Here is a 19,398-nt window from a genome sequence, read left to right as displayed (position 1 = left end):
ACTTGAGGGGATGCAGTTCATTCAACTTTTTTACGACAAAACATTTAATTCCAGTGTTTATTGTAAATTTTATGATATGTAATTTTTTCTCTTTTTTCTTTTTCAATATTATCTTTTTAATAGACACACCGTGTGTATATGTGTGGTGTTTTGTCCTGTATCTTAAAAATAGGTGAAAAAAGTACCAGTAAAGAACACTAGATGGAGCTCTGATCACACTGCAGCTCACACACTGCAGCGAGGCACCGGCCACTTCCTCAGTCTCCACCTGCATCTTTGGCTACAAGCTGAACACAAGAAACACAGCTGGCTGCTCTTACTTTGGCCTCTGTGCTTGTTGACGTTGTGCTGCATGTTGGATGTGTGTGTGTGTGTGTGTTTGTGTTTGTGCAGTATTTTCTTTAGGAACAAATGACTGAAAGTAAGGAGAAAGAGGGTGAAACAACACAACAAGAAATCTTAAATGATAAGCATCTGTGATCACCAGAGTGACGTCGGGTTTCTGCTTTGCTGGAACATTTATATACATACAAATGTTGCAGTATTCAGAGATTATATTGTGGGGCCTGAGAGGAGCTGATTATTCCCTGAAACAGAAAGATTGAAAGACTGGAATCTCTTAATGCTGTCAAGTATGTGACAATAAGCAGAATTGATTTAGCTGTACAAGAGTGCTCTATGTAGGACCAGACAACAGTGTGATGTCTGCTACCCCCAGAGAGAGTTTTCATTTTTTGCCTTTAGTGTTGAGCACTCATGAAACTTTATTAGTACAAATCAGTTCATTTTGAACACAGATGACATGACAACACAGAAACCAATAACAAATACATCAGTTTATTGCATGTATTCAAAACCTGATCATTATCTGCATTACTGCACGTCTGATATGCTTTCTTTACCTTCTGAAATGCAAAAATGCAACTTACACCATGTATACCAGGTAATCCTACTACATTTACAGCACATGGACATTTTCAGCTCTTCACGCATACGTCCTGAATTATACTTACAGAATCTGTACGTGCTGATCAAAGAACTGTGGAATGGTTTATTCCTGTTTTGACAGTTGTGATATTACTCAAATTGAGCAAATTGAGAGAGAGCTTTTAAATGTAGCTTCTTATTAACCTAAATGCTTTTGCACACTATAGAGCTGACCTGCTGCACAGACTTACAGTGCCTAATATGAAATCACTGGGAGCAAGATGGTTGTGGTGAGAATGAATCAGTCACAGTTGTCCATTTTTAGTATTTGAGAAAAAGTCAAAATATTATCAGCTTCAGCATTCACATGAAAATGATCTAATAACTCTGTACATGATGAAAGTGAAGCCAAATTAAGGACGCTGGCTGTTTAAATAATTTAATTATAAGCAACTGACCCTGGAGTTTCACAAATATAATGTACATTGTGGTACAAAATTACACTATTACTATATAGCTATTAAAGAATTTTACGTTTTTGCTGTTGTTTTTGTTTTGTTTTTACTAAATTTTACTGAATAAATTAGCCTCTTACTCTTTGGAAAAGAGTTCCCTTTTTCACAAATCCCAGATTAACTCATGTTCATTTTGTATTTTTTGCTTAACCTTATTTATTCCTATTTTGCAGCATTCAGTCGCATTCTTCTTTTCCCCTAAAAGCACTTGCTTTACCAGCTTATTTAGCTGGCAGTGTCCACTGTGGCTACAAATAGCAAGCAACTGGTCATAATACACCAAAGTAAGTTTTCTGAGCAAACTGAATCATTCATGCTAATGAACTCAGCTTTCTATAGGAAAAACTGTTATTTCTTCTTCTGAGGATGTAATCATCTTGCCTTTTCACAGTGTCCACATATATGCCAAAATTGTGATCAAAACAATTAAAAATAATAAAATACTTATATAAGTCCTAAATATGCAAAATACAAAGTACAACTTCATTTCATCAATTATAGAAAATGTTATGGAAATAAATAATGCATTTTTCTACATATGACAATACATATTTCATGTGTAACAAATGAAATTCAGTATATACCTGGGTTGTTAATGGATTTCATTGATTATTACTTTGTTTTTCTTTACTATTACTTTGGCAATTTAAATTGTCTGCTTTCGATTCCATATCCCAAAACAGCTCATAGCTTCACCCAAACACCTGCAGAAGGCTGTAAACCATCCAAAGCCTTTAATTAATTTCTCAAAATGAAGTTTTTGCATCAGCAAATAAGTCATTAACACCAGCACAGAACGTTCACTTTGACCCTGTGTAAACCAGTATGGTCAAAACGTTTTCATAGACACTGACACTGTTGTGACAGCATCTACTATGGAAATGAAATGCAGTGTGTAATAATAATAATAATGATAATAATAATAATAATAATAATAATAATAATAATAATAATAATAATAATAATGTGTAGTAATAATAATACACTACAGTCATTTTTCTGTTTAGTTCAATTCAGTTTTATAATAAAGACTATAAGACTATAATAAATTATAGAAAACAGACAAAAGCCCAACAAGCATGGGACTGTGTAACACAGAGAAAGACCGCCTTCAGATGTACACAACACTTTTTAAAGATTTCAAATAGTTTGTTGAAAACTTTACCTGTCATGGAGAAAATGAGTCATATTAGAAGTAAAAGTAGTAAAAGTCCATTGAAAGTTTTAAATACCCAGAAAAACACATCTGCTAATTCTCTGCACCAATCTTCAATGAGCTTTGTTTTGGTAGATTGGTACTTGGCAACAAAATAGGTTACCATGAACTTACAAAGGTTTTATATTAAGGCAGGCCACCATTGATTATTTTACCCAAGATCTTTATGTGTCTAAACACAAGTTAAAAAGTAAAACTATATAGAAAGATCACTATGGGTCCCAGTAAACATGAAGACAGTGAGGAACTGCTTTAAACCTTCATTCTTTCTTGAAAAAAACAACAACAAACTATTACACTAGACATTATTCACCCGATTAGCAGGGCACATTATTTTTGGTTGCAAAAATGAACATATGAACTATTTTACATCACTTTTACTACTGGATAAGGAAGTAGACATGACTATAAAGTGTAAACTGCACATAGGCCAGAAACGGCTGCAAATAGGACACTGAATCTTTGCAAGCACATGTAACAGAAAATATGGTAAGACAAAATGAGGAGCTAAGAGCCAGAATGATGCTAAAGCTTAAAAATTAGCGACAGCAGCAATGAGCAGACAGGGTGTATCCTCTAATTTTACTTGTATATGTTACTACAATGGAAATGCTGTGGGCATAACAATTTTCTGTACTCCTTGGGATGGTAAATGGTAAATGGCCTGCATTTGTATAGCGCTTTTCTAGTCCATAGGACCCCAAAGCGCTTTACACTACATTCAGTCATCCACCCATTCACACACACATTCACACACTGGCGATAGCAAGCTACATTGTAGCCACAGCTGCCCTGGGGCGCACTGACAGAGGCGAGGCTGCCAGACACAGGCGCCACCGGGATGGCTTTCATCAACAACAAATTTGTGTTCATTCTTAAACACTAAAAGAAAGTTATTCTGGAGGTTGTCATTAGGATAAGAATGTGTGTGGGTGTGTGGGACTATTGCCTCTGGTTTCTGTTATTAACTGCTAATTATGTGACAATGCAAGGCTATGCTGCAAAAAGTAATATTGAGTTCTCTAGAACAAGTCTTGTGAATTTTAGTGAAAAACGTGGTCATGATTTCTGAGAGAGACATTTCTACTGGGTTTTCAAAATGTATGTTTTTGGCGTGTTTTATTTGCATTACGTGCATGTAGAGAACAATTTCTCCACAGCTGATATCTCTGGAAAACTTACACCAAAACAGTCTAGATGTAGGCCACAGAAAAAATGTACATGTGCTTTTTGTCTGAACTGACTCTTTAACTGCCCAACTGCCACAGTGTTGTCATATCTGGGACCTTGAAGAACTCCTCACCTGTTCCACAATTCTGTCCACAAAATGGTTCTCTTCCTCCTTGCAGTGAAATGGTTTGTTCTCTCTTAGAGAAATTTAAGAGGCTAAAATTGTCCATCTGTCTTTTTCAGTGAAAACGAATTCCAAGTCTAACCAATTGTCACGACTTGTGTAATCTAAGAGACTGCTGCAAATATCTTTTAAGTAATGAGAAGTCATTTTCGTGGCTGTTGTTAGACGATTTTGCACAAAGGCTTCCATTCTGTCTGAAATGATACATTCAGCCATGATGAGGGGAAAAACGAGATAGCCGATGTCTGAATGACTCCAAGGCCTTTTGAACCCCAAGTCAAATATCATTGTGTTAGCTCGTCTTCTGAGTGGCAGTCACCAAATACTGCTGTTACTACTGATTGAAAATCCATGAGGACCTTCATGAAAGCAGCACAGTGCCCTTGAAAAATGATACAAAAAATGTCCCTGTCCATCCTATCAAAATGTTTGTGTCAGAGGTCCAGAAAACCTCTACTCCCAGCTCACTTATTTCACCTAAAAAAGGAGAGACTGAAGAGAGTTCACAAAAAAATTCATTTTTATTTGAAATGACTGACCACGACGGTTACAGCAGATGTTTATAGACCATCAGGGCTCTTTTTGTGGTATCAGCTTTGGCCCTCACTGTTTCTGATTTGCCACAGTATTGTTGTTGCTGTAGTGTTTGTTTAGCTGCAGGTATGCTGAAAAGTGATGAGTTAAGGTCACCATTTTTTTTCCTGGAAATGTTGTTGATTTTTTTTTTATTCAGGATTTTATTGCATTGTAAAGCATTAATTTGATCAAAAGCTGTTTTGTGATATACAGAGTAGGTAAGAACATAAGAAGCCGTCAGTGTTTAAACAAATGGTTCTGCAATATTTTGGTGGCTGTATGTGGTGGGTCACAAAATTAAGTCTTTCCTCCTACAAGAGAGTACTGTACAGTAATGAGTGTGTATTGTATGTTCTAATCTAGTATATAAAGAAACTGCTGTACGTAATTATGGAGAAATAAGAAGATAAGTAGCCATCTGGATACTGACTTGTCCATGTTGTGCATTTGACCTGTAAAATCAATGGAGTCCATTTTCAAGCTTTATGATGTTTGAAACATTAAAATCTAAGAGTCCATGATTTTTATGACAGCACCATTCCATCAATATGAAAAGCTGTAACTACTGAAAAATGTTACTCAACGCAGGTTGAATAAAATTCTATCTAGATTAAGTTGGTAAAGCGGTACCAACACTGTTGGAAAATTGTGACATATGTATGCAACTCATTTTAGCAATTTTAATATGCATGACACTTTCCAAAATCAGTTTTCTAATGAGAAACCCCCTAGTCATTGCTATCATGATTGTCCACAGTCCATCAGCTCCATCTCTGGAGAGGAACTTGGTGATGTAGTCCTACTCCAGAATTCTGGACTGCAGTTGGCAATGGGAATTCTTTTACTCTGCTACAAAATTTTAGTAGCTGAATAACTGGTTTATCTTAGTCATTACAATTTTAAATGTAGTGAAGAACAGTAGAAGAGTGAACAAAAATAGCACTCTTCCTACAGCTGTCCTGTTTCTGCATATTTTCAGGTGTTTAACTAGCAAGATGTTTAATGTGATGCAGCTCCCCTGGCTGTAATACGTGACTCTGTTGTACACTCTGGTCTTTCGTGCTACAATTCTGGGTGCTACTGAAAAAACACGGATAAGCTCTCCTCCTTCTTCTTTCCTTCTTCTGCATTCCATCTTCGTTTGTCTCATCCCCTCTCATTTTGTTCATGACAAGTTGAAGCCACCACATGGGTGGTGCAGTTAAACGCCGTATGATTTATGGAGCTTTAATTTGGTTTAGACTCCATTCATTGTTTTGCAGCTTGCAGTGCGGCAGGCTGCCCTGCTGACAATAATTTCCCGCCAGTTGGGTAGGATTGTGTATCATAAGCTAATGGCACCCTTTCTCTCCCTCATTTTTAGAGGAGGGAGGAGGTGTGTGTCATTGTGTGAGGAAGCAAGCTTGTGTTTGAAATAAAGTGAGAAGGTAGTGGCAGAGTAGGAAACAAACAGCGGTTCCTATTTACTCTGCCAATTGCACTTGAAGGTGTTGTGTGTATTGAAATGAACCAAGCTCTTTGTAGCTGGAAGAGGGCCGGCCTGGCAGTCATCGAATAGATGGTAGCAGGTAATTACAGCAGTCAGTAGTCTGATTAGAGAGTTGCTGGAGCTAAGCCCTCCCCCCTTCCCATCAAACCTCCCTCACCTTACTGTGGTCTCCTGATGGGGGTGGACAGTCGAGCCATACACTGATTGATTGCTCTTACCCATATTTAGGAAAGAGAATCTCTATGCACACATCCAACCAGTTTGCTGAGTTCAATCGGGTTCATCTTCCTGAACACTGTATTTATTTGTATTTTTAAGCACGACCAGTTCGCGTTGGACACGCGTTGAGGTGCGAATGTCCATGTGACCAGCTAGGGGCGTCGCACGATCTGATATCCTCATGTTGGTGTTGTTCCCACATCATCATAATAAATGTTGTTCCAGGTTCAACATTGCAAGTGACCAATCACATTGTTGTGATGTCATACTTTTGCGACTTCGGAAAAAAACAGTAAAAAAAAGAAAAGTACTTAACTTGCGAGAAACCGACTCTGTCCGGCGATCCAGCAATTTGAATTCTTTGTATTTCAGGATACTGTTCTTTAATAAACGGTAAGCATTATACATATTGTCCTTGCAACATTGGAATTTCATAAATGAACGATCACTTAGCTCGCAAAAGTATTACGTCACAACCAGTGTTGCTCAAGTTACTTGAAAAAAGTAATCAGTAACTAATTAACGATTACTTCTCCAAAAAAGTAATCCCTTTACTTTACTGATTACTTCTTTTCAAAAGTAATTAATTACTTAGTTACTTTCTGAAAACCAGTACAGGCTGTATTTACACTGTCACCATGTCCATATAATAAACTCCACAGGCATCAAAACTCTGAATTCTGTAGACTAGACATTGCTAGCGCTCACGGTGAAAGAATTGTGTCAATACGACTTGTAGTTTTCTTTTGGGAAGCATTTGTTTCAGGGACCCTTTTCTCTATGATTAAAGCAGCAGAGGAGAGGCGCATGTCTTTTTCTGTGTGTGTGGTGCCACTGGCTGAAGTTGCTATAGCAACCAGGCTCACACCTGCCTGCTTAATGAGCTCTGTCTTTTACTCTGCCAAGATTAATCTTAAACACTTCTCTTTCAACTGCTGCTGTGTGCACAGTGTTTGCTCTACAGCCATCATTTTATCCTCCCAATGTAGCCACCATTGTTCTCTTTCCAACAGTGTGTCTTTCAAAGCTCAGAGATGTAAACTTTTTTAACTGTGTGAATCCAAGTAGAGGGATAACCTTCTAACCGACCCATATAAATACACTGCATTTTTAGCCAGGAGTTTGTCTCAACAGCAGGAAAGACCCCCACTTGTTAAATCGCTCCTGTCATCACATTTTTGACTCCACAAGCATAAAAGAGAGACTGTTGTGTAGATCAATTCCTTGGGATCCTCACAGTTCAAAAGCTGTATTTCACAAGTAATGGTCTTGGATTTAGATGCAGTTTTTCAACAGGTGCACCAAAGCAGATTTGACAGGGTATTGCCACAGAATAACACTATGCCAGTAATTAGTGCAGGCCAGCTAAATACAGCATTCTGATTGGCCCATTAAATTCAAGCTTTTTGATCGTTGGTGGATTTCTCTTCTGCACACAGGTGGTTCTGATCTGGGCAGCTTGAGTCAGATGCTGACTTTTAGAATAATCTTTTCTGACTGGATGATTAAAACTTACAGGATTTACCTGTCTTCAGTGGATTTCCCCACATTTCAGTCATTCAGTGATTTAAATAATATGAGGTTTCACTATTCATTCAGATGTTTTATGAATTTTCCTTTGTCATTACTCAGCTTTTTCTCATCTCTATTTTAAACATGACCTGCTATTTTTTAAAATTCTTTTGTGTCAATGTCAGCTTTCAACTGTTCTGCACTTTTGTATTCAAGTGAAAAATTCTGTATTTTTCATCTCATTCAACATTTTTTACTTAACATTCAGCAATTATTTCATTTCAGGTCAAAACATTTAGTTATCAGCATCCACACTGCAGTTTCTTCAGAAAATGCATTTTCTAGTTTTAAATATTATTGTTTTTTACTGCTATGCTTAAGGAAATTGTGCAGAAAGTTGTAAGCAAATTAGACAGTCTTAAGGTAAAGCATGGATCATAGACACTATGTAGATATGCTACATAGTGGCATGAACAAACTTTTTCTTGTCTTAGGTCACAAATTATTTATGTTGGAGGCTTATAGAGAGTGTTTTAAGAGAGTATTTTAAATCCAATGCCAATGTTTTTGAGAATTCTACATTATAATTGTGCATTGCAAGAGTGTGGCTAAGGCTAGGGAAAGATCTGACAAGGTGACTGTTAATTACAATTCTGTGGCTAGATAATAAGGTTTCTTGCTTTAGACTCCAACCTCAGGACCCATCGACTCACCTGTCTCCAGGGGTGAGGTCACTGAGTCAGTTGAACAACTCCTTGATGGCAGAGCCCCTTGGGTGGATGAGGTTCACCCTGAGTTCCTGAAGGCTCTGCATGTTTTAAGGCTGTCTGGGTTGACATTGCCTCTGCGTGGAGATCAGGGGCGGTATCTCTGGATTGGCAGACCAGGGTGGTGTTCCCATCTTTAAGAAGGGGGACTAGAGGCTGTGTTCCAGCTATAGGGGGATTACACTCCTCAGCCTTCCTGGGAAAGTTTATGCCGGGGTACTGGAAAGGAGAGTCCATCTGTTAGTCGAACTTCAGATATAGGAGGAATAATGCAAGTTTTCGTCCTGAAGAGCCACTGTTCCTCCATATCAAAAGGAAACAACCACAGAGGTGGTTCGGGCATCTGACAAGGATGCCTCCTGGCCGCCTCCTGGATGAGGTGTTCTGGGCATGTCCCATTGGGAGGAGGCCCCAGAGCAGGCCCAGGACACGCTGGAGTGATTATATGTCTCGGCTGGCCCGGGGATACCTTGGTGTTCCCCCGGACAAGCTGAAGGAGGTGGCCAGGGAGAGGGAGGTCTGGGCTGGTCTGCGGAAGAAGATGTTTGGATGGAGTCTAACGTTTGGACTGTATATAAATAAAGCATAGAAACTCCTAGCATGGACAATATGTATTCATTTGTGTTAGTGGACTCTGCTTAACTATTGAATGAATCGCAGAGGTATTCTTTCTACACTGATTGTCTGACTTTTCATTTATGACACCAGCTCATTTACAACATTCGATTTTGCAAAGACACTTGAGATAGTAGATCAAAGTTAAAATTGTATTTTGAAAGTAGAGCCATGCTCCACATTACAGGTATGCATCACTTACCCAATATTTATAATGCATACTGTGCAGTGCCAGCCAGCCTGGAACCTCCATAAGCCACTGCCTGGGCTTTAGACTTGTCTTGATAATAGAATTGAGTAAACAGTCTCTACTAACCTTCTCTCCTGCTTTTTTGTAGAGAACTGCAGCTCCTTTTACTTCTTATTTTTCTCTGAGTATACATCTGGGCAAGAAATACAAAGCTTATTTGAACATGCCCTTTTATCAAGTGCGCAAGTAACACGGTGTGGTGGAGTTGAGTGAAATTATGCTTTTCTTGATGGTTAGTGAGTCTGTCCACTTCCATATCTTTCACCTCAGGGGAGCTGAGCTCTCAATGTCTCTGGTGTCCATATTACATCATAAAAGCACTCATTATTAACAGCTTTAGAATAACATTCAAGGGCAAATGACTTTGAAATGGGGAACTTGATGTTTTTTTTCCTCTCCTCACACCACATATTTGATTTAGCTACCTCTCAGTAGTAATTCACTTTGATATGGTTTTCAACATAAACAAAGCTATGTGGCTGAAAGCAAGCTGCTGGCTGATGTAGTGTGTCAGCCATAAGAATCCATATCGCCACAGCTACAGAACACAGAAATGAAAACGGTGTCATCAGCATTAAGGGAAAGGGAATGCCCATGCTGATTGTTCTCATTCTGTATGTGTGTGTATGTGTGTGTGTAAGAGAAAACCATGGGGGAGGGAATGATTGTCTGTGTTTATTGAACTGTGTGTTTGTATGTGTATGTGTGCATTCACGCTGACTAGTCTCATGATAGCTTGGCTGCGTGGTGTGGACTGGTGCTCAAAGCGCACTCCAGACTGGCAACAGTGTGTGCTGTTAGAGTTTCACCTAGAGGCTACTGTAGCATTTTGTGTGTGCATCTGTGTGCGCGTGTGTGCCGATGCTATTTCCGAGACACACAATGAGTCATCACAGACAAAGAGAGGGAAAAAAGAGAATTATAAACAGTTATAGTATATATATGTTAATGATAATGCAATTAAAGCGCATGATTCAGAACACCTAGAATTTTATGGTTTAATATAAAGTAAATAGTAAATTAAAGTAACAGTTTATAATTAAGTATCCATTTAACAAAGTGAAACTAAATCAAGTTAAATCAAAACACTTTGTCATTAAATGGGTTTTAATTTTATTTAGAACTTCACAGAGGTTAACTGCCACTGTGACAATGAAGCCTTATAATTTAAAAATCAATTTATAAAATATAACATTAGAATTCAGTTACACCCATCTCACAATATACCGAATTTTTCCGAACATAAGGCGCACCGGTGCATTAAGTGACAGAAAACAGTCAGATGAGTCAAACTTTACTCAACTCATTCTTCTTTCTTCCTCCACTTCCGTACCATTGATTCATTAATGTTGAATTCTCTCACAGCTGCTCTATTCCCATGTTGTTGCAGTATATTAATGACTAACCTTGTATTGTGGATGGATTATCGCAGTTGTTCTCCTGACTGAAGTTGTGTCTGTTTACAACATCCTGCCATGTGATTGCATTTGTCCATAAACATCGGGAACCCTCACATTAACTTTCATCAAGTGGAACAGCTTCACTGTCTTTAGGTTATGCTAATGTTGCAAAAGTGGCCTGACTGAAATTCCCTACAACAGATTACACTGGCTCAACACGAGGGAACCTGCACGTTTTACATATTGATTCAGTGTTTTTAGTGATTTATGGGTTGTAACAATTTTATTACTGTAACAACAACCACTTTTGGTATGGTTGATCTTAACAGGATATGTAGTTAAACTTTCTGAATCATGTTTTTCGATAAAGACGTGAGATATGCTGATTCTTTAGTAGAGCTTTAGGAGATTGTATATGTACACGACACATTCGGAATATTTATCTCACTTGTGGGTGCAAACAAATCAACAGTAGTACGCACAGCTATTTTTTCTTTTGTTGTTTGGGAAAGACATTACGAAGGAGAAACAAGACTACAGATCTCTGAACAGCTGGATGGGCACAGAAGGTGAGTGAGAGAATGAATAAAAAGGCCATGTTTGCTGAACAAGTCGTCAATGGAAAAAATGCTACTACGACCGAAAACAAGCAAACAAAAAAACAAAACAACCCAACAAATTCAATTCAATTTTATTTAGACAGCACCAAATAACAACAACAGTCTCCTTGAGGCAACTGTATCACTTGAGTGTTGTAGTTGTGACAACAAATGATTCCTTGCATCCCCTATTTTGATATGATGAACATATTAGGGGATCGACCTCTGCCAGACTAATCAGGAATATTCATTAATTGCTATTCATTTAGCAGCTTGGAAAACAATTGCAAAAACTGGAATAATGTTTCCATGTAGACTGAAATCTTTGAGGCATATACAAATATTCGTACAAACCTTCATCTGGAAACTTTCTGGATATTTAAAAAGGACACAGTGAAAGTGCAGTAGCAATAGAAAAACCTCAATACAACTATACTCCGTCATATCTCATACTTACCCTCCCAAATCCTGCCATGCGCTATATTTAGAGGTGATATACACTAGCACAGCACAGTTTACAACCAACAAGGTGATAAAACGCTTTACATCTTGGAAGCTCAGTGGAAACTCAGGTTTTTGGCAAGTGCCAAAAAACCTAATTCTCTTATCACTTTGTACATGTATGCTATTATGTCTTATAACACCATTTTAAGTTGCATTAGCAACTTGGGCACCCCCCCTTTCCAGTCTCACAAAAGGCAAGTCTTCAATGGAAAGGCCCATCCCACCGTTTATAAAAGCATCTGCAAAAGCCCCACTTTTTTAAAGGAATGCCACCACCGAGAAAGCTGTAAGCACTGATCCTTGCTGTGTGTGTATTCGCAAGGCCTCGAGAATTAATCCCGAGCAATTTTTCTGCACCACTTGTGTCTGTGATAAAGGAAGCCTGAGCATTCAAATAGGCTGGGTCCCTGGTGGCATTAAGTTCTTACTATATTGGGCTGCAGTCAGGCCTGCAGTGTAAAGAGGAGACTCGAGCGAACCATTGAGCCTTACTGGGCTTAAATCTCTATACCTCTATATCTACCTCCCTCCTTCATACTCTGTGTCTTTTCCAGCCAATCTCACAGATAAGCAACAAACATAGCTGATGATGAAATGACTAGTTTACTGTTCTGAAATCAATAGCAGAGTAAAATCTTTTTCACTTATTGTGCAGCTCACATGTATTTACCTTCATACCTTAGCTAAACTAATTAAAGGCAAGTTAATTCAAGTGGTCATAATCTTCACAGGCCTTTTAAGGCTTTTTGTGAATTAGTCGCCCTTTTTCAATTTCACAGCTTGCCTCACCAATTTGAAGCTACTTATTGCATTTAACATGGCTGTATTTTTAACATCTTCAATCCCAGTGACCCACTGACTGGACCAGTTATTACAGCCTTATATTGTCCTGGCTGCTGCCAAACTTTGGTCAACTTTTAAAACTCTGGTGGCTATCCCCAGGTTTCCAAAGCTAACATTTACTAAACACCCAAGGCAGGATTACTGACTAGAGAAACACTGAGTTTACCACTTTGATCATATGTATTGGAATATTTAGGCTGATTTAATTATTACAATTACAATTAGTGCTTCTTCCCTTAAACTGCATTGGAGTTTGAAATAGATTTAGAACGTAAAACTAGTGCGAAATCCATTCACTAAAGAAATCCATACGATGAAAAAATTTAATAATCCAAGTTTATAATAATTATTCAAATATTCATGCTATTATTATTCTTAGAATTCCAACTGGTTAGCTGAAGTTTGTAGGGAAAACCCTCTAAGAGAAACAACAGTTTAAACAACTTGGATTTCAGTTTCTGTAATGGTCCTGGGTCAGTGATCCAGTGTTTTGCATTTTGAATTTTATTGCTATTTAGTGTCTCTTGACTTCTCTGTGCTCCCTCCAGTTTTCTCTGTGTTTGGCATCACCGGCCGTCTGCTGCGCTGCTGTGCTGACCAGCTAGCAGGTGTGTTCACTTACATCTTCAACGAGTCCCTGGCGAAGTCTGTGGTCCCCACATGCTTCAAAAGATCCACCATCATCCCTGTGCCCAAGAACAGCAAACCCTCATCCCTGAACGATTACCGGCCAGTTGCACTGATCTCAGTAGTAATGAAGGTGTTTGAGAGGCTGCTGAAGAACATCATCTCCTCCTCCATCCCAGACACCACAGATCCGCTGCAGTTCGCCTACAGATCCAACAGATCCACAGAGGATGCCATCGTCCACGTCCTACACACCACTCTCAGCCACGTGGACAAGAAACAGGGTAACTATGTGCGAATGCTGTTTGTTGATTACAGTTCAGCGTTTAACACAATAGTGCCCTGCAGACTGTTCACAAAGCTGAGGGATCTGGGACTTAACAGCCGTCTGTGTGCATGGGTGTTGGACTTCCTCACTGGCAGAACTCAGGTGGTGAGGGTGGGCAGGTGCTTCTCCAACAGCATCACCATCAACACAGGAGCACCTCAGGGATGTGTCCTCTCGCCACTGCTCTACTCCATCTACACTTCAGACTGTGTGGCCACCCATGGCTCCAACACCATTGTGAAGTTTGCTGACGACACAGTGGTGTTGGGTGCCATCTCCAACAACGATGAGGCGGCCTACATGGATGAAGTGAAGAATCTGGCATCATGGTGCCAGGACAACCACCTCCAGCTGAACGTCGGCAAGACCAAGGAGCTGGTGGTGGACTTCAGGAGGGGTCAGCACAGAGACTACAAGCCCATTATCATCAATGGAGCTCCAGTGGAGAGGATGCAGTCCTTCAAGTATCTTGGTGTCCACATCTCCTCAGACCTGACATGGGCTGCCCACATTCAGGCCCAGACCAAAAAGGCTAGGCAGCGCCTGTATCACCTACGACAACTGAGGAAGTTCAGGGTCTCTCCAAAGATCCTCAGGATTTTCTATACAGGCGCTGTGGAGAGCATCCTCACACAGAACATGACATCGTGGTTTGGGAACAGCTGTGTGAAGGACCAAAAAGTTCTCCAGAGAGTGATCCGTACAGCAGAACGCTGCTGCAGGATTGCTCTCCCCCCGCTTCAGGACACCTACACCAGGAGATGCCGGACTAGAACAGCGCAGATACTGAAAGACCCGTCCCATCCTGGCAACAAACTGTTCCAACTTCTGCATTCTGGTAGAAGGTTCCGCATCTTCCGGGCAAGGACAGAGAGACTCAAGAGGAGCTTCTATCCCCAAGCCATCCGTGCCCTAAACAAACACACACACGCCCTCTCGCATCATCTATAATTGACTGAGACAGGACTCTCTTCCAGACACTAAACCAAGGAACAATGTACATTTCAAATTCCTTTAATTTTAAATATGTTTATATTGTCTATCCTGTAAAATAGTAAGATGTCTATTCATATTAATGTACAGAATTCACCTGCTTGCTGCTACTACTGCACATTCACCCAATGTACAGTGGGGCAAAAAAGTATTTAGTCAGCCACCGATTGTGCAAGTTCCCCCACTTAAAATGATGACAGAAGTCAGTAATTTGCACCAGAGGTACACTTCAACTGTGAGAGACAGAATGTGAAAAAAAAATCCATGAATTCACATGGTAGGATTTGTAAAGAATTTATTCGTAAATCAGGGTGGAAAATAAGTATTTGGTCACCTCAAACAAGGAAAATCTCTGGCTCTCACAGACCTGTAACGTCTTCTGTAAGAAGCTTTTCTGTCCCCCACTCGTTACCTGTATGAATGGCACCTGTTTGAACTCATCATCTGTATAAAAGACACCTGTCCACAGCCTCAAACAGTCAGACTCCAAACTCCGCCATGGCCAAGACCAAAGAGCTTTCGAAGGACACCTGGAAAAGTATTGTAGACCTGCACCAGACTGGGAAGAGTGAATCTGCAATAGGCAAGCAGCTTGGTGTGAAAAAATCAACTGTGGGAGCAATCATCAGAAAATGGAAGACATACAAGACCACTGATAATCTCCCTCCATCTGGGGCTCCACGCAAGATCTCATCCCGTGGGGTCAAAATGATCATGAGAACGGTGACCAAAGATCCCAGAACCACACGGGGGGACCTGGTGAATGACCTGCAGAGAGCTGGGACCAAAGTAACAAAGGTCACCATCAGTAACACACTACAACGGCAGGGAATCAAATCCCGCAGTGCCAGACGTGTTCCGCTGCTGAAGCCAGTGCATGTCCAGGCCCGTCTGAAGTTTGCCAGAGAGCACATGGATGATACAGCAGAGGATTGGGAGAATGTCATGTGGTCAGATGAAACCAAAGTAGAACTTTTTGGTATAAACTCAACTCGTCGTGTTTGGAGGAAGAAGAATACTGAGTTGCATCCCAAGAACACCATACCTACTGTGAAGCATGGGGGTGGAAACATCATGCTATGGGGCTGTTTTTCTGCCAAGGGGACAGGACGACTGATCCATGTTAAGGACAGAATGAATGGGGCCATGTATCGTGAGATTTTGAGCCAAAACCTCCTTCCATCAGTGAGAACTTTGAAGATGAAACAAGGCTGGGTCTTCCAACATGACAATGATCCAAAACACACCGCCCGGGAAACAAAGGAGTGGCTCCGTAAGAAGCATTTGAAAGTCCTGGAGTGGCCTAGCCAGTCTCCAGACCTCAACCCCATAGAAAATCTGTGGCGGGAGTTGAAAGTCCGTGTTGCTCGGCGACAGCCCCAAAACATCACTGCTCTCGAGAAGATCTGCATGGAGGAATGGGCCAAAATACCAGCTACTGTGTGTGCAAACCTGGTAAAGACCTGTAGTAAACGTTTGACCTCTGTTATTGCCAACAAAGGTTATGTTACAAAGTATTGAGTTGTATTTTTGTTATTGACCAAATACTTATTTTCCACCCTGATTTACGAATAAATTCTTTACAAATCCTACCATGGGGATTCATGGATTTTTTTTTCACATTCTGTCTCTCACAGTTGAAGTGTACCTCTGGTGCAAATTACTGACCTCTGTCATCATTTTAGGTGGGGGAACTTGCACAATCGGTGGCTGACTAAATACTTTTTTGCCCCACTGTGTATATATATATATATATATATATATATATATATATATATATATATGTGTGTGTGTGTGTGTGTGTATATATATATATATATATATATATATATATATATATATATATATATATATATATAGCTGCTCTCACAGCTAGAGATTGACGAGGTACAACACAAATGCTACGGCAAGGAGGAGTCAGGACGCCAGGTCAGGGGGGCGATATCATCACCCCCACCCGAGATTGGGTACATAGCCCCAAGTGCGATAGGAGAAGGATCGTTGAGTGCGAGAGGAACTGACCTGAAAAATAGGATCATGGCCAAGCTTGAAACCTCGATCCCCCGTAGCCGGTTACCAAGATTACGTGAAGTACCCTCAGAAGGTCTGCTAGATGATGTTAATGCAGCACTACGGGCAATACCTACAACCACGATTACCGACACTAACAAGCTGATCTACAATACGGCAGCAGTGATCAGTGAGATGCTTGGCTACACGTTGAACAGCGACAAGGGGCAGTACCCTCCATGGAGAAGGAGGCTAGAGGGCAAGATCAAAGTAGCACGGAGGGAGGTTAGCCAACTAACGGAGTTGCAGAAAGGTGCGACAAATAAGTTGCCTAAGAAATACAGCAAGCTGTCCATACCTGAGGCCTTGGAAACTGCCAAGCAAAGACTCACAGCCTTGGCCATCCGCTTGAGGAGGTACACCAGAGAGATAGAAGGCAGGAGAATAAACCAGCTGTTCTCCACAGAACCAGCAAAGGTGTACTCTCAGTGGCAAGGGAACAATAAGAGAACAGCACCACCAAGGCTGGAGACGGAGCAATACTGGAAGAGCATATGGGAGAAGGATGCAACCCATAACGGCAATGCTCAGTGGCTAGAGGATCTGAGGGCAGACCACAGCAACCTCCCTGAACAGGGTCCAGTAACCATCACAGTGGCAGATATCCAAGAAAGAGTCTCCAGTATGAAGAGTTGGACAGCTCCAGGGCCCGACATGGTTCATGCCTACTGGCTGAAGAAGCTGACTGCACTCCACGAGCGTCTGGCAGCACAAATGAACCAGCTGCTAGTTAACGAGAGACACCCGGAATGGCTAACTGAAGGCCGGACAGTCCTGATCCCCAAGGACCCCAAGAAGGGACCGGTCCCCTCCAACTACCGACCAATAACCTGCCTCAGTACTACATGGAAGCTCCTGTCAGGCATCATATCGGCTAAGATGAACAGGCACATGGGTCAATACATGAGCGGGACACAGAAAGGAATTGGCAAGAATACCAGAGGCGCAAAACACCAGCTACTGGTAGACAGAACAATCAGCCGAGACTGCAAGACCAGACTGACCAACCTGTGCACTGCCTGGATTGATTACAAGAAGGCCTATGACTCAATGCCCCACAGCTGGATACTGGAATGCCTAGAAATGTACAAGATCAATGGGACCCTAAGAGCCTTCATCAGGAACTCAATGGGGATGTGGCGTACAACACTAGAGGCCAACTCCAAGCCCATAGCACAAGTCACCATCAAGTGCGGGATCTACCAAGGAGATGCTCTGTCCCCACTGCTGTTCTGCATAGGCCTGAACCCCCTCAGTGAGATCATTAACAAGACTGGCTACGGATACCGACTACGGAACGGAGCAGTTGTCAGCCACCTCCTGTACATGGATGACATCAAGCTGTATGCCAAGAGCGAACGAGACATCGAGTCACTGATCCATTGATATAAGGCAATGACATTGGAATGTCGTTCGGACTGGAGAAGTGTAGTCGGATGGTATCAAAGAGAGGGAAGGTAGTCAGAACTGAGGGGATTGAACTACCAGAAGGCAACATTGCAGACATAGAGGACAGTTACAAGTACCTGGGGATCCCGCAGGCAAATGGGAACCATGAAGAGGCCGCTAGAAAGGCTGCAACCACCAAGTACCTGCAGAGGGTCAGGCAAGTCCTGAGGAGTCAGCTGAATGGTAAGAACAAGATCCGGGCCATCAACACGTACGCCCTGCCCGTGATCAGGTACCCTGCTGGGGTAATAGGCTGGCCAAAGGAGGAGATAGAAGCCACTGACATAAAGACAAGAAAGCTCCTTACCATGCATGGAGGGTTTCACCCCAAGTCCAGCACCCTGAGGCTGTACGCTAAGCGGAAGGAAGGGGGCCGGGGACTGGTGAGTGTCAGCACCACAGTCCAGGATGAGACAACGAACATCCAAGAATACATTGGGAAGATGGCCCCAACTGACCGAGTGCTCAGTGAATACCTCAGGCAGCAGAAACCCAAGAAAGAGGAGGGAAACGAGGAACCATCATGGAAGGACAGGCCCCTGCACGGTATGTACCACCGGCAGATAGAGGAGGTGGCTGATATCCAGAAATCCTACCAGTGGCTGGACAAAGCTGGACTGAAAGACAGCACAGAGGCACTAATCATGGCAGCACAAGAACAAGCTCTGAGTACAAGATCCATAGAGGCTGGGGTCTATCACACCAGGCAAGACCCCAGGTGCAGGCTGTGTAAAGATGCCCCAGAGACAATCCAGCACATAACAGCAGGGTGCAAGATGCTAGCAGGCAAGGCATACATGGAACGCCATAACCAAGTGGCCGGCATAGTGTACAGGAACATCTGTGCCGAGTATAACCTGGAAGTCCCGAGGTCAAAATGGGAGATGCCCCCAAGGGTGGTGAAGAATGACCGAGCTAAGATCCTGTGGGACTTCCAGATACAGACGGACAAAATGGTGGTGGCTAACCAACCGGACATAGTGGTGGTAGACAAACAGAAGAAGACGGCCGTAGTGATCGATGTAGCGGTTCCGAATGACAGCAATATCAGGAAGAAGGAACACGAGAAGCTGGAGAAATACCAAGGGCTCAGAGAAGAGCTCGAGAGGATGTGGAGGGTGAAGGTAATGGTGGTCCCCGTGGTA

Source organism: Astatotilapia calliptera, chromosome 14 (genome assembly GCF_900246225.1).
Source record: "Astatotilapia calliptera chromosome 14, fAstCal1.2, whole genome shotgun sequence".
Classification (NCBI taxonomy): Eukaryota; Metazoa; Chordata; class Actinopteri; order Cichliformes; family Cichlidae; genus Astatotilapia; species Astatotilapia calliptera.
Note: the sequence above shows the minus strand (reverse complement) of the source record.